Source organism: Podarcis muralis, chromosome 14 (genome assembly GCF_964188315.1).
Source record: "Podarcis muralis chromosome 14, rPodMur119.hap1.1, whole genome shotgun sequence".
Classification (NCBI taxonomy): domain Eukaryota; kingdom Metazoa; phylum Chordata; class Lepidosauria; order Squamata; family Lacertidae; genus Podarcis; species Podarcis muralis.
In genome coordinates, this window is record NC_135668.1 from 40600663 (window position 1) to 40614619 (window position 13957).

The 13957-nt window shown below is 48.1% G+C and overlaps 1 long non-coding RNA gene across 1 annotated transcript; it reads right to left on the bottom strand.

Moving 5' to 3' along the window:
• Nucleotides 1–971: 971 nt before the first annotated feature.
• Nucleotides 972–12643, bottom strand: LOC114584890 (uncharacterized). Its single transcript, XR_003703735.2, has 3 exons — nucleotides 11831–12643; nucleotides 3009–3194; nucleotides 972–1085 (listed from the first exon to the last, which is right to left on the bottom strand). It is a non-coding gene; the product is annotated as an uncharacterized LOC114584890 (long non-coding RNA).
• Between the last annotated feature and the right edge of the window lie 1314 nt (nucleotides 12644–13957).

Below are 13957 nucleotides of genomic sequence, written 5' to 3' on the forward strand. Positions count from 1 at the left end.
TTCCAAACATCAGTGGGGGGGGGGGGGGACGACGACCAAGTCAGGGGGCTTTTGTTCCTGCTTCTGCCCATTTCCATGCTCTTCCTATGAGTACAGCTGGCTGCTGCCCCAAATATCAATGCAAGAGAAGGGCTGTGAGCTGAGCAGCAAGAGCCAAGAGCTGGTAGGGAGAGGCAGCGGTGAAGTCTGCTCCACAGTGCCTGGCAGCCCCATGTTGGGGTCACATCATAATCCTGGAGACAATGGAGTTCAGGGTGAGAGTATGAAGAATCTCAGGAAGGATATAGGATGTATTTAAGTCGCTTTGTGTTTCCCCAAACTTAATAGTTTCACACCAGGTGTTGTGTTGCTGGATTCCCAGCTCCCATCAGCCTCCCAGGCAGCAAAGGATGATGGGAGTTGTAGTCCATCAACATCTGGAAGGCTAGAGATTCTCCTCACCTCTGCTCTACAAAATGCATTTCTGGGCCCCAAGGTAAAGGTAAAGGTACCCCTGCCCATACAGGCCAGTCTTTACAGATTCTAGGGTTGTGCGCCCATCTCACTTAAGAGGCCGGGGGCCAGAGCTGTCCGGAGACACTTCCGGGTCACGTGGCCAGCGTGACAAAGCTGCATCTGGTGAGCCAGCGCAGCACACGGAACGCCGTTTACCTTCCCGCTAGTAAGCGGTCCCTATTTATCTACTTGCACCCGGGGAAGCTTTTGAACTGCTAGGTTGGCAGGCGCTGGGACCGAGCAACGGGAGCGCACCCCGCTGCGGGGATTCGAACAGCCGACCTTTCGATCGGCAAGCCCTAGGCGCTGAGGCTTTTACCCACAGCGCCACCCGCGTCCCTCTGGGCCCCAAACAGTCAGCTAATTACATACCTCGGCATAGCCAGCTCTTTCCTTCACAATATCTTCACTGCAATCAGGCCAGCTTTTAAGAAAGAGGAACCTTGACTTCTTGGGCAACAACTCAGATACCAATACCTCCCGCGCTCCCTAACATCTCCATTAAAAACGAGCGTGTTCAGGAAGAAACTATGGCAATATCCTCTCCACGACGTCAAGGCTGAGCAAGGATCATCAGTGTGACCTGCAGGCTGAAGAAAGGGGCAGAAATAGTGGCTGTCAAAGGACATGTGCAAAATTAATTGAAAAATAATGAGCGAACAGCCCCTATTGCACATTGTAAGTAACTGCCAGGATATCCAAAGACTATAAACCAAAAGGTGGCTCTTCCCTCCCTCGTTCATCTCTTAAGGCTACAATCTGAACCCCATTCGCCTGACAGGAAGCCCCATTGTATCCAAAAGAACTTGCTTCTGAGTAGACATGCTTTTAAAGGTAAAGGGACCCCTGACCATTAGGTCCAGTCGTGACCGACTCTGGGGTTGCGGCGCTCATCTCGCTTTATTGGCCGAGGGAGCCGGCGTACAGCTTCCGGGTCATGTGGCCAGCGTGACTAAGCCGCTTCTGGCGAACCAGAGCAGCACACGGAAACGCTGTTTACCTTCCCACCGGAGCAGTACCTATTTATCTACTTGCACTTTGACGTGCTTTTGAACTGCTAGGTTGGCAGGAGCAGGGACCGAGCAATGGGAGCTCACCCCATCGCAGGGATTTGAACCGCCGACCTTCTGATCAGCAAGCCCTAGGCTCTGTGGTTTAACCGACAGCACCACCCGCATCCCAGCTGCAGGATAGGGTTGCTCAGCCCTAACCAACGTTTCAAACTGACTTTGAAAGACTCACAAGCCAAGCGAAGATCTGCATCGACATTCCAAAAGGGCCAGGAAGCTTTGTGGTGAAGAGCTAGCTAGCATGGTCGCCACAAGCGATCAGGAGTTCCATACAAGCGAGCAAGCAGGCTGATGGAAAGCACTGAGCAGGATTTGTCCATAGCCACTCCATCCCTCTTCCAACCAACAGCAACTTACCGTAGATTTCTATGCTATCTGCTGAGGAAGAAAATCTCTTTCTCCACAACCAGAATGGATATAACACACCGCCCCTCTTCCGTAAGTCTTGTGGGAAATAGGTAACTTGTTTATTTTTACTGAGCCTGCTGTTTCCCTTATGCTGCAGTTGAAAAACTTAAGAGCCCTCTCTGCTCAGGGCTGGTTCTGGGCGGTTAGTCAGGCCCCCTCTTAAACTGATGCATACCTGGCATTGGGTCCAGACAGCACCAATGTTCCAAATGTGGTAGGGAGCTGAAATTTTAATCTCCCACTTTGCCCTGGAGCATACAACACAGGGTCACTTGAAAGCGTTCTCGGAAATTTGTAATGGCATGTAAACCAAACTTCACCATCACAAAATGGCTGCCAAGGATGGGGGACGCAGGCAGACACAAAACACCCATTTCATACAAGGTGAAACTGGTGAGGCTAGAATACAAGTACAGTGGTACCTCAGGTTTAGAACGTAATTCGTTCTGGAGGTCCGTTCTTAACCTGAAACTGTTCTTAACCTGAAGCACCACTTTAGCTAATGGGTCCTCCTGCTGCCGCCGCGCCGCCAGAGCACGATTTCCATTCTCATCCTGAAGCAAAGTTCTTAACCCGAGGTAATATTTCTGGGTTAGCGGAGTCTGTAACCTGAAGCATATGTAACCTGAGGTACCACTGTAACTTGCCCAAGAAACTGAGCACAAGGCAGAAGTGGGGGTCTGAGCTCCAAAACACAAAACTACTTTCAACCTACATAATAAACCCATTTCACGTGAGCCAGGCTATTTTCTCTGCCAACCAACTAGGGTTGCCAACTCTGGCTAAGGAAACCCCCAAATTCTAATTTCTACATGATGAGTTACTTGTCTAAATGTTGGTTCGGATTACAGGCCCCATTTCACCCCTTCAATTCACCTTTTAGTCCCTGGGAAGAGTGGCGGCGGGTTTTCTCAACTACCCACCCTCTTGACACCATTTCTGATTAAATCCTTGTTAAATCTTCCCTCCCTGCAGCTAGGCCAAGATAGGACACTTCATACTGAAATAACTTGCAATTAAATGTGACGTTTTTACCTGCATTTCCTGTGTTGGCTTCCTTCTTTCTACATTTGTACCCGAGCCAACCACCTGTTTCTAGCGGGTACCTGACGTGATTCAGTGATGCCAACCTTCCAAAGTCTGAGAGTTACACCAAGGGATCCACAAATGCCTTGGATATGGTACAAGGTGGGGGGGGGTCAGCAAATCAGGTGGCGACATCTTGCAACATTGAATGTTGGAAAAGCAAAATAGAAAAATTAGATTAGCTAAAACACTTTGAGAACCACTTGCTGCAGAACCTAAATTACCAACCTGGTGCCCTCCAGGTGTAGCTGGACTATAACTCCCATCAACCCCAGAAGCATGATGGGAATGGTAGTCCAACAACTTTTGGATGGCTACCTTTCCTGTAAAGGAAGAGTAAATATTTGGAATTGTTGGAGGCCCCTGCCACAGAATCTCAGCTAACAGGTGAGAGTGGGGGCCCTGAACTGTGTGAAGCTCTAAAGAATCATTGTTTTCCATCTCAGCTACTGATGTGCTACATCCATCCATCTTCTTAAAAGTGACTCAAGAAAGGTTATTTATGTATGCCATTACTGCAGCCCATGTTTTGTTAGCCCAAAAATGGAAAATGAGTGAGGTCCCAACTAAAGAAGGACTTGTTGACAGAATATGTCTCAATCTCTGATTTTACAACCAAACAAAATATGTCTAACTATACACAGTAGGGACCCCAGGTCCCCAAGGTGGAATAATTCGAGAGATGTCAAAGATCATCTGAGGCAACTCCTTCAGATTTGGCCTCCGCTAATAGACCTCAGTACAGTGAAACTTTTAACAACAACAACAACAAGTTTATTAAATTTGTGAGGTCCATGCCTTTACACAAAATACCATAAAACATTGTTAAAAGATAAACAATAAAATTATAAAAGTAAGCTAAAATTCATGTCATGCTATCCCAGCAAGGAAACTACCCAAAAAACCCCACCATTCAGGAAAGAAGATACAGCAACAGGTTAGGAGATCAATGGAAGGGACCTCACCGTTTCATCCAGGAACCATACCCTAGTTTTCATAGCCTTCACCACAAAGACTGCTACCACGTGAGAAATCCGTGGATCAGCGTCCACCAGTAAAAACTTTTAAACTACCACCATCGGCTCCAAAAAGTATTGCTCTCCTTCCAGTCTCCAAAAATTCCCTCCATACTGGTTAGGCGTAAAGCGTTTCTGGCCACCTGGGGCATCTTCCCAACAAGAGTCTTTAATGACACCAAGATTAAACCTCTCTTCCGCAGCACCGTACAAAAAGGTAGCTGCCCGCCAGACAGGCGCGACTCAGTCTTGAAACTCAAGTTGTCCACCCGGGAACCTCACCCTCCCTCTCAGCCCAAGCTTCCTGGTTTATCTACTCCAGCAACAAAGAAGCATGACCAAAGCGGGCCCAGCCATCTGGATGCCTCAGAGGAGAGGGACCTCATTTCATCCTATGGCGAGTTGCCATTAGTAGAACAGCAGGAAGTTATAAACAGGCTTGATACACTCAAGCAGCAACTTACACATGTACTTCAAGAGAAAATCTCCTCAAATCCTGGACATAGCAACCTATTAAATCAAAGGAAACCAGTTATGAAGGGGCTAACACCCCAGAAACCCCTGCCAAATACTGGGACTCCAATAACGGATGATTTGGCAGTCTGCCTGGCGGAAGCTCCTCATACACCGTCGCAACGCAGACCCCCTTCACCTCTACTAATAGATCTGCAATCAACTACCTCGTCCTCCGCCTTAAAGAGTAACGCGCCAAACACACCTCATCCTGGTAATCTGTCAATGTCCTATTCTTCTATGCCTGACCTGGAGTCTTCAATCAGTGCGGTCCAGTCAAATGACTCTATATCCTCGTCCTTTGCCAGTCAACCTCTTTTGGTAGAACCTCATTTTTCCGCAACCTCTTCAAGCCAATATATAAACGTTAAGGAACCCACTGTGCAAAGAGACAACTCAGGTTTTACTGAAGACCCTGCTGGTCACATCAATCAACTCACCACCCCTTCGATACCTTCGGTAGTACCTCGCCTGGCGCTGTCTCAGACCCCTGGCAATGTCCTCCCACCAGCAACCAGAGCAATTGACTAGCACATAGTCCCTCCTCAAATTGCTTTAATGTGCTATCCTGGAATGTGGCAGGATGGACGTCCAAACAGGATGACGGGGATATGAAAGAGTTTTTAGCGAAATTCCAGATTATGGGTATACAAGAGACCTGGTGCTTAGAATCTTCACCCCCCCCATCCCTACCGGGCTATGACGCCTTTGTGATTCCTGCGACCAAAACACATTTGTATGGGCGCCCTAGTGGAGGCCTGGTAACATTTGTTTCGCAGGAGCTTCAGCTTAATATCTCTCCTATCTTTTGGTTAGAGAGTAATTACATTCAAACTTTGCACATCACTAACAGCTCGCTTGGGGAATTCATATGTGTAAACTTGTACAATCCATCTACCTACTCCTCTTCTCATTCAAATCAGCTTTGGGAGGATTTAAGATTTATTCTAGATAAATCTGGGGCTGAATTTCCAAAGTCAGAGATCCTTATAATGGGGGACTTCAATGCCAGAATCGGAGCAGATATAAGCTTATTCACCGATAAGTCGCAATTATTCATAGAAGAGGAGTGGTTTCCTACGTGGAATTCACATGACAAGACCATTAATAGGGCTGGCATCATACTGCTGGAGTTCACTATAAACTGCGGGCTGCACAGCTTGCACGGCACACCCAAAGACTGGTCCGGGGGATACTATACTTTTCTAGGATCTAGAGGGGCAAGTGTTATAGATTACATCTGGTCCTCCTCAGCATTTAATGATGAGGCATATTGTTTCAATGTGTTCAACAGAACCGAAAGTGACCACCTTCCAATTGCCATCTCCTTTCACCACACACAGCTGGGGCCTCCCAGCTCACCACACCCCCAGGATTCACTGACCTTGGCCCCCGGACGCAAGAAGTGGGACATCTACCTGGAGCAAGACATAAAAGTCCTCCTAAATTCCCCTGAGATCCTAGCCCTGAAAGCTCAGCTGTTAACAATGAATGTGAATCATTTCTCAATTTTCCAGCAAATTCTAGCCTACTTGCTCCCTTCGCTTACGAAACCTTCCCGTGCGATTCTAACCTGGAAGAATCAAACCTGGTTCGACCAAGAATGCAAACAGTGCAGAAGTAGGCTTAGATTTCTTCAGTCTGACATGAAATCAGACAGCACTCAGAGCAAAATCAGGGAGTTAGCCCAATTTCGTTCATACTATAAGAAGCTGCTCCAACATAAGAAATTGCTCTTTGCGAAAGAACGCTGGACGGCTCTGTCAGTGGCCATTAAAACCCGTGACGACAAGAAATTTTGGAATTTAATTAATGCAGGTTTAAGACCCCCCTCATTCATTGTTAATAACATCACAGCAGCCAGCTGGCACTCTCACTTTGCTCAGCTGTATTCCACCTCAGATTCTGACGTAAATGTAGTCACCACCCTTCCAGCATCTGCCTTGCCCACCTGGGAGCCAGTCTCCCCAGAGAGATGTACTCAACTAATTAGCATGCTATCAGGGGATAAATCCCCGGGGGAGGATATGATACCACCTGAGGTATTCTTATCGAACCAGTCGTGGTGGGCCCCTATCTTAGCATCTCTCTTTACCACCATTAATGCTACTCTTAAGATTCCACCTAACTGGAAACAGAGCATAGTTATCCCAATACATAAAAAGGGGGACCCACAAGATCCGCGTAACTACCGACCTATCAGCCTGTTGGACATATCATACAAGGTTTACTCTAGATTCTTGCTAGAGAAATTAATTGAGTGGGCAGAAGAAACAAAGCTATTCCATCCGGAACAGGCTGGCTTCCGCAAAGGTCACAGCACATCTGGCCAATGTCTTGTTCTACTTACCCTGATTGATAAATACCTAAACAGGTTCAACTGCAAACTACACGCGGCTTTTGTGGACCTGACCTCCGCCTTTGACTCCATTCCCAGAGATAGGCTATGGCAGAAGCTTAGTTACACCAACATAGATAAGAGACTCCTCCTCCTTCTTATGGAAATTCATAATGACATATCGGCCAGAGTAAAATTCGGCCCTCTGGGAGCTCTTTCTGATTCTTTCCCTCTGAATAAAGGGGTCAAACAGGGTTGCCTCTTGGCCCCTTTTCTATTCAATTTCTATATCAATGACATCGTCACAACTATGAAGGCCCTAAATCAATCTGCCCCCTCCTTACAACAGCTCAAGATCCCCATATTACTCTATGCGGACGACATGGTGATACTGTCATTAACCAAGCTGGGCTTAAACAACACGCTCAGAGGGCTCATGACATATTGTGATACCAACTCCCTTAAAATTAATTTCGCCAAAACCAAAATTCTTACTTTTGGCACGAAAACTCGGAAGTCACTCTGGAATTTTGAGGGCCATTCTATTGAATATTGTTCAGCATTCAAGTATTTGGGTATCATTTTTCAGCATGGGCTTAGCTGGTCAGCTCACCTAAATACAACCATCCTGGCTGCCCGCAGAACCATCAAAGCCTTGGAGAAATTCTACTATGCAAAAGGCGGCCAGCTGGTTCCACCAATCAGAAAAGCATTTATCAGCAAAGTCCTCCCGATGTTACTGTATGGGGTTGAAATCTGGGGGTGGAATTTAAAAACACTACAACGGCTGGAGATTCTACAAAACTCTTTTGCACGGAAGATACTGGGTCTCCCCAAGGGCTCGGTTGCAGCACAGTTAAGAACAGAACTGGGCCTCCCCTCCATTGTTGCGAGAGCCCACATTAGAATTATTAGCTTTTATTGTAAATTAATCAATGCCCCAGGTTCCCTACTAGCCAGGCAAGCCTTTTTAACGTGTTCTCAAAGCAATAAATGGTCCAAGGCCATGGTGACTATTACTGCACGCTACTCTCTCCCAAATCTTGACTCGCTGTCCTCTTGGGACAAACATAAAATCCGGGCCTGGATTCTTACAAGAGACGAGGCCATGGACCGGGCACAGTCCACCTCAGCTCGCCTTTCCATGTGGCTCCCTAAAGTGAAAGTGGTAAGATCACTTGCCAACTACTTGATAGACCTGACGGAGCCCAATTTGAGAAGAGCGTTTACTATGGCCCGCTTCCATTCTATACCTACGGCCTTCCTGCAGGGGATTTACTCTAAGACCCCTATTACCCAGCGTCTATGTCCATGCACAATGAATGAAGTAGAGGACTTCATACATTTCTTTTTCTACTGCCCTATTTATGAGCCAATAAGATCTAAGCTCCTCCTTTTGATCCCGTCCACCATTACAACTAAGGAAGACTGTTTGAAATCGCTTCTTGTGGACGCAAATCCCCAAATCTCACGTGGGGTGGCAATCTTCATAGTGCAGGCTCTGAAACTCAGGGCTACTCTGACAGGGTAGCGTGCCCTAGACCTGGACCTGTTTTAATTCTTTTATTACCGTATTTTTCGCACCATAGGACGCACTTTTTCCCTCCTAAAAAGCAAGAGAAAATGTGTGTGCGTCCTATGGAGCGAATGCAGGGGGGAGGCAGGCGGGAAAAGCCCTCAAGAGCCGCACACAAGCTTCGTGCGCTCTTGCGGGCTTTTCTCCAGGAGGGAGAAGGGACTGACTGGCTGTAGCAGTCCCTTCTCCCTCCTGGGGGAAAAGCCCCCAAGAGCGGCGCCCTCTTTAAAGGCTGTGCGGCTCCTGCAGGCTTTTCTACGAGGTGGGGGAATCCCCCCACCTCCCAGAAAAGCCAGGAGAAGCCGCACCGCCCCTTTAAAGAGCGCGCGGCTTCTGCGGGAGGTGGGGGAAGCTGCAGCAGATTCCCTCCTCCCGGGTTCCCTTTGAGGCGGCAATGTGGGAGGGGAGCAGCTTACACTCGTGTAAGCAGCTCCTCTCCCACTTTCCTACTTCAAAGCAACTACGGAGGAGGGAAGGAAGAGGACCATGGATCCTCCGCTGCTGGAAGCTTCAGCAGATTCCCCCCTCCGTGATTGCTTTGAAGCAGGAAAGTGGGAGGGGGGCAGCTTACACTCGTGTAAGCAACTCCTCTCCCACTTTCCTCCTTCAAAGCAACTACGGAGGAGGGAAGGAAGGGGACCATGGATCCTCCGCTGCTGGAGGCTGCAGCGGATTCCCCCCTCCGTGATTGCTTTGAAGCAGGAAAGTGGGAGGGGGGCAGCTTACACTCGTGTAAGCAGCTCCTCTCCCACTTTCCTCCTTCAAAGCAACTACGGAGGAGGGAAGGAAGGGGACCATGGATCCTCCGCTGCTGGAGGCTGCAGAGGATTCCACCTCCGTGATTGCTGGGAGCTTCTCTGGGCAGGAATTCCCTCAGCTTAAGTGGGGTGGGGGAAGTGTGGCAGGTAGGGGGGTAGCTACCTAGACAGTGAAGCCACATGTCTCTCCAATGAAAATTGGGAGTGGGCATTGTGTGAAGTGGCTTTGGATCCCCTGCCGCAGAACTGTAGGACTGTATAGAGTTGGGAGGGCCACCCGAGGGTCATCTAGCCCAGCCCCCTCACAATGTAGGAATCACATCTAAAGAACGCCAGGCAGATGGTCCCCCAACTGCTGCTTAAAAGCCTCCAGTGGTGGAGACCCCAAACACCTTCCGAGGTCATAGAATTGCAGGGTTGGAAGGGAACCCCAGGAGTCATCTAGTCCAGCCCCGGTGGACAGCAGGTGCAATCCATCCCATTGCGCAAGACTAAAGATGCTGCGCAAGGCTAAAGAAGAAGCCAAGGCAGCGAGCGGGATGGATTGCGCTTGCTGCCTTGTCTTTTTCTTTAGCTGCACTGGAGAGGTTTAGCTCCTGGCTGGAGAGGTTGCGCGGCTATGGACCCCGCGCGCTGTCTTGGCTTCTTTGCTCTTTGGGGCTGGGGGGGGGGGACCCGGGCTTCCCCCGCAGCCCCGAGAAGCTCTGGGAGAAGTGGATAGGCTGCGTGCAGCCTGTCCGTTGCTCTTTGGGGCTGGGGGGGGGAATAATATTTTTTTCCTTGATTTCCCCCTCTAAAAACTAGGTGCGTCCTGTGGTCCGGTGCGTCCAATAGAGCGAAAAATACGGTACTTTTAACCCAATATGCTGAGTCTGTTCTGGGGCCATTTTGTGCTTTATATATACCCGCATATTAGTTTTTGGGCGCTGGCTACTATATCTTTGCATTATTGTCTTCGGGTAACTTAAATGTCACTACGCCAGCCAAAACACCTGAATTTTGCTTGGTTGCTTGTCTCTAGTTTGCCTTTTTCTTTTTTGTATTGTCTTATTTTGCTATGGCAGTTTGCTAATGCAATAAAGGTTTGAGTTGAGTTGACAGAATATGCACAGTCTGCAGATTTAACATATAGAATAAGAGAACAAGAAGAACATATGTTTAGAGAAGATTGGAAAACGTTTACTGAATGGGGGGGGGGGGAAATTGTGTACACTTGAAAACTTTGGCAGCATTGAGATAAATTCAACCATGTAAATCAGTTTTGATGGATGTAATAATAACGGAATACTGAATGGTTTAGTTTTTGTAAAATACACAGGGATTTATGATATGCAAAATGAACCATGGAAAGAGAAGATGGGAAGCTATTGATATTTCAAGGATATTTAAATGAGTATTTTAAATTGTAAAACAGAAAATTTAATAAAAATCCTATAACTTAAAGTAGGAAAAAGAATTGGTTCAACCACTAATTACCGTATTTTTCGCCCCATAGGATGCACTTTCCCCCCTCCAAAAATGAAGGGGAAATGTGTGTGCGTCCTATGGGGCCCTCTCGCTCTCCAGGCTTCAGGAAGCTATCCGCAAGCCTTGCAAGCCCGGCGGGAGGTCCCGCCGGGCGCACGAGGCTTGGGGCAGCAGCCTGCAGCCCGATGAGCCCTCCGGAGGGCGCCCCATGCTTTGGGTAGGTGTGCGTAAGGCTTGGGGCGGCAGCCGCGGCTGGGGGAATATATTTTTTTATTCATTTCCCCCCCAAAAAACCGAGGTGCGTCCTATGGGCCGGTGCGCCCTATAGGACGAAAAATACAGTATATGCTGGCTAAACTGTTTGGCAACAAAACAATGCCAAAGTCCTAGAGCCGGGCTACATTCACACCATCAAACCTAAAGCCCTATGATACAACTTTGAAAAGTCATGGCTGCCTCGAAGAATTCTGGGAGCTGAGAGTTGTTAGGGGGCTGCTACAACTCCAGCTCCCAAGACTGCCTCTGTAGAACAAAGAACCATAAACATGAGTAATATTAACCATAACAAGACCAATAAAAGCCACTTGAAAAGCAAGCATGCATTTTTAAAAACAACACACACTTTTAAACAGTTGGTGAACATTGGGAGACTTCAGGGTGCAGATTTGGAAAAATCAGATAAACACTTGAGTCAGACCTCTGTAACTAAACACAGATGAAAAATTAGCATAAAGAGGAGCCGGATTGAAAAGCAACTTGCACCTTCAGAACACTATCACTCAGCCTGCCTAGTCCACAATTGTGCCGTTAAACCAGGGGTCAGCAAACTTTTTCAGCAGGGGGCCGGTCCACTGTCCCTCAGGCCTCATGGCGGGCCAGTCTATTATTTTTTTTTGGGGGGGGGGGAATGAACGAATTCCTATGCCCCACAAACAACCCAGAGATGAATTTTAAATAAAAGCACACATTTTACTCATGTAAAAACATGCAGAGGGCCGGATTTAGAAGGCGATTGGGCCGGATCCGGCCCCCGGGCCTTAGTTTGCCTACCCATGCGTTAAACTAAAAACTAGCCCCCTGGTAGGAAGAACAGAGGAATTTACCTTATACCAAAACAAAGACCATTGCTCCATCTAGTTCAGTACTGTCCCCACCGACTGGCAGATGATTTCTAAGATTTCAGGCAAAACTTCTTTCCGGCAGCTTAGAGGATTCCCCTTTGTTTGTAAGGGAAGCTACTAGGAAAATAGATTTATTGGGGGAGTGAATGAATCCATCCCCGAGCCATAAAACAAAGCCCAGCTCCCTCTTCCCATTGCTCTTAAGAGAGTCTCAACCCACATTCTAGTCCCCTAGTTCCATTTTGCAACATTGACCCAGGACTGGTTGCCATGGTTTTTCCCGCTCTTTACTGACTAAGCCTTGCCCGCTTTGCATCTCCTGCACCTTCCTGCTCCAGACTTCTCGATTCCCATGCAACCACTTTAAGGAACCTGGGCTTCCTCCGCCACTGCCCTGGTCCACAGCTGGGGCAAGCAACACCCGCTTGTGGCTGTGGCCTTTCCTTAAAGGCTCAGGCAACAGGGGGAGACAGCAGCAGCAGCAGCTTGTCAAATCTCCAGGATTGGCTGCAGGAGTTTCCTGAAGATGAAGGACAATTCCTGTAGGCCATATGTGAGAGGATACTCTAAATTTTAGAGTCTAAAACAATTCTTTTTGAAGGCACTGCTAACTTAGTTTCTAGCAGCTGCCAGACTTTGTATTGCACACACAAAAAAATGGAAGACTGATCTGTTGTCTTGAATTGTGGCATAAGAATTTGTGGAACCTTGCAGCTGCTGAAAATACAACCAACAATATTTTGTGTGATGAAAGAAGGCAAAGGACCAGTAGAACAATTTTATGCAAGTTGGTGTTCTTTCATTTCTGCCTTAAGATTCTCCTATTTCTTAACTTGCATTTTCTCCCCCCATTTCAGAAAACGAGTGCTGCCAAATGTCCAGGTTCCCCCAGACATATATGGGATTCTGACGTTGCAAATGGCGTCCAGGGGGAAATATTGCAAATTGGGGGGGGGGGGGAGTCTGGGGAAACCCGGCTGTATGGCAACACATTTCGGAATCGAAGGTTTTGCTTAAAAATTGTGGTCTCTCTTGGAATAAGCCCCAAATCGCTTCTTTCCTCCTCCTCCTGCTCTTTTTGTGAGTTGTTTTTGGTGAGTTGGCAGCCCTACCAGAAAGGGCTAACTTAACTGGGCTTTTTGTTTTGTTTTGTCTCCAGCATGGCGACAGTGGCTTGCTTTAAGTTCCTCCGCCTCTTCAGAGTTCCCCCCCCCCTAAGTTTAGGGCAAACAGTTCCCTAACCTCCCAGCTGCCCAGTGAGATAGACAGCCAGTTCCAAGGAACACTTTGAGCAGCTGCTAATGGAGGAGGTGAGGACAGGTGACCCCACCTAGGCCCGAAGTCACCCCCCCCCCTAAAGCAGGCTCAAAGCTTCTCAAAGCTTTTCAAAATCATTTTCTCAGCAGCTAAGCATCTGCTCATTTGCGCTGCTGTTGCAAGGCAAAAATGTTATTCTTTTATCAATACGAGAGAGCTTCAAAAAGCTAATGAATAGACTCTGTCAGAGCAGCCCTGAGAACTGACTTTTATCTCATTCAGTTGCAACATCTTGGACATGCAACTCCAACATCTCATTCCCTTTTTCCTGGGAAGGGTGCCAAGAGTCCAAGAGTCCCAAGACAGGAGCTTTCTGTTCATGCTCAGGGGAACTCGAAGCAGGACTCTGGAAGAGGAGGGGAAAGGGGAGGGAACTAGAAGGGGAATACAGTGGTGCCTCGCAAGACGAAATTAATTCGTTCCGCAAGTTTTTTCTTCTTGCGAGTTTTTCGTCTTGCGAAGCACGGTTTCCCATAGGAATGCATTGAAAATCAATTAATGCGTTCCTAGGGAAACCGCTTGCCAGGCTGGCGGTGCGGAGAAGGGCTTTTCTCCCCACCGCAAGCCTTCAGCACAGGTACGGGAACAGAGGGGAAGGCGCGCAGCGCTTTTCCTCTGTTCCCGGGGCTTGCGTGGGAGGAGGGTTTTTCCTCCCCACCGCCAACATTCAGAACAGCATTCTGAATGTTGGCGGTGGGAAGGAAAACCCTCCTCCCACCCCAAGTCTTCAGGAAAGCCATCCGAAGCTGGGCGGTGGGAGAAGGCGTCCCCGCCCCGCCGCCAGGCTTCGGA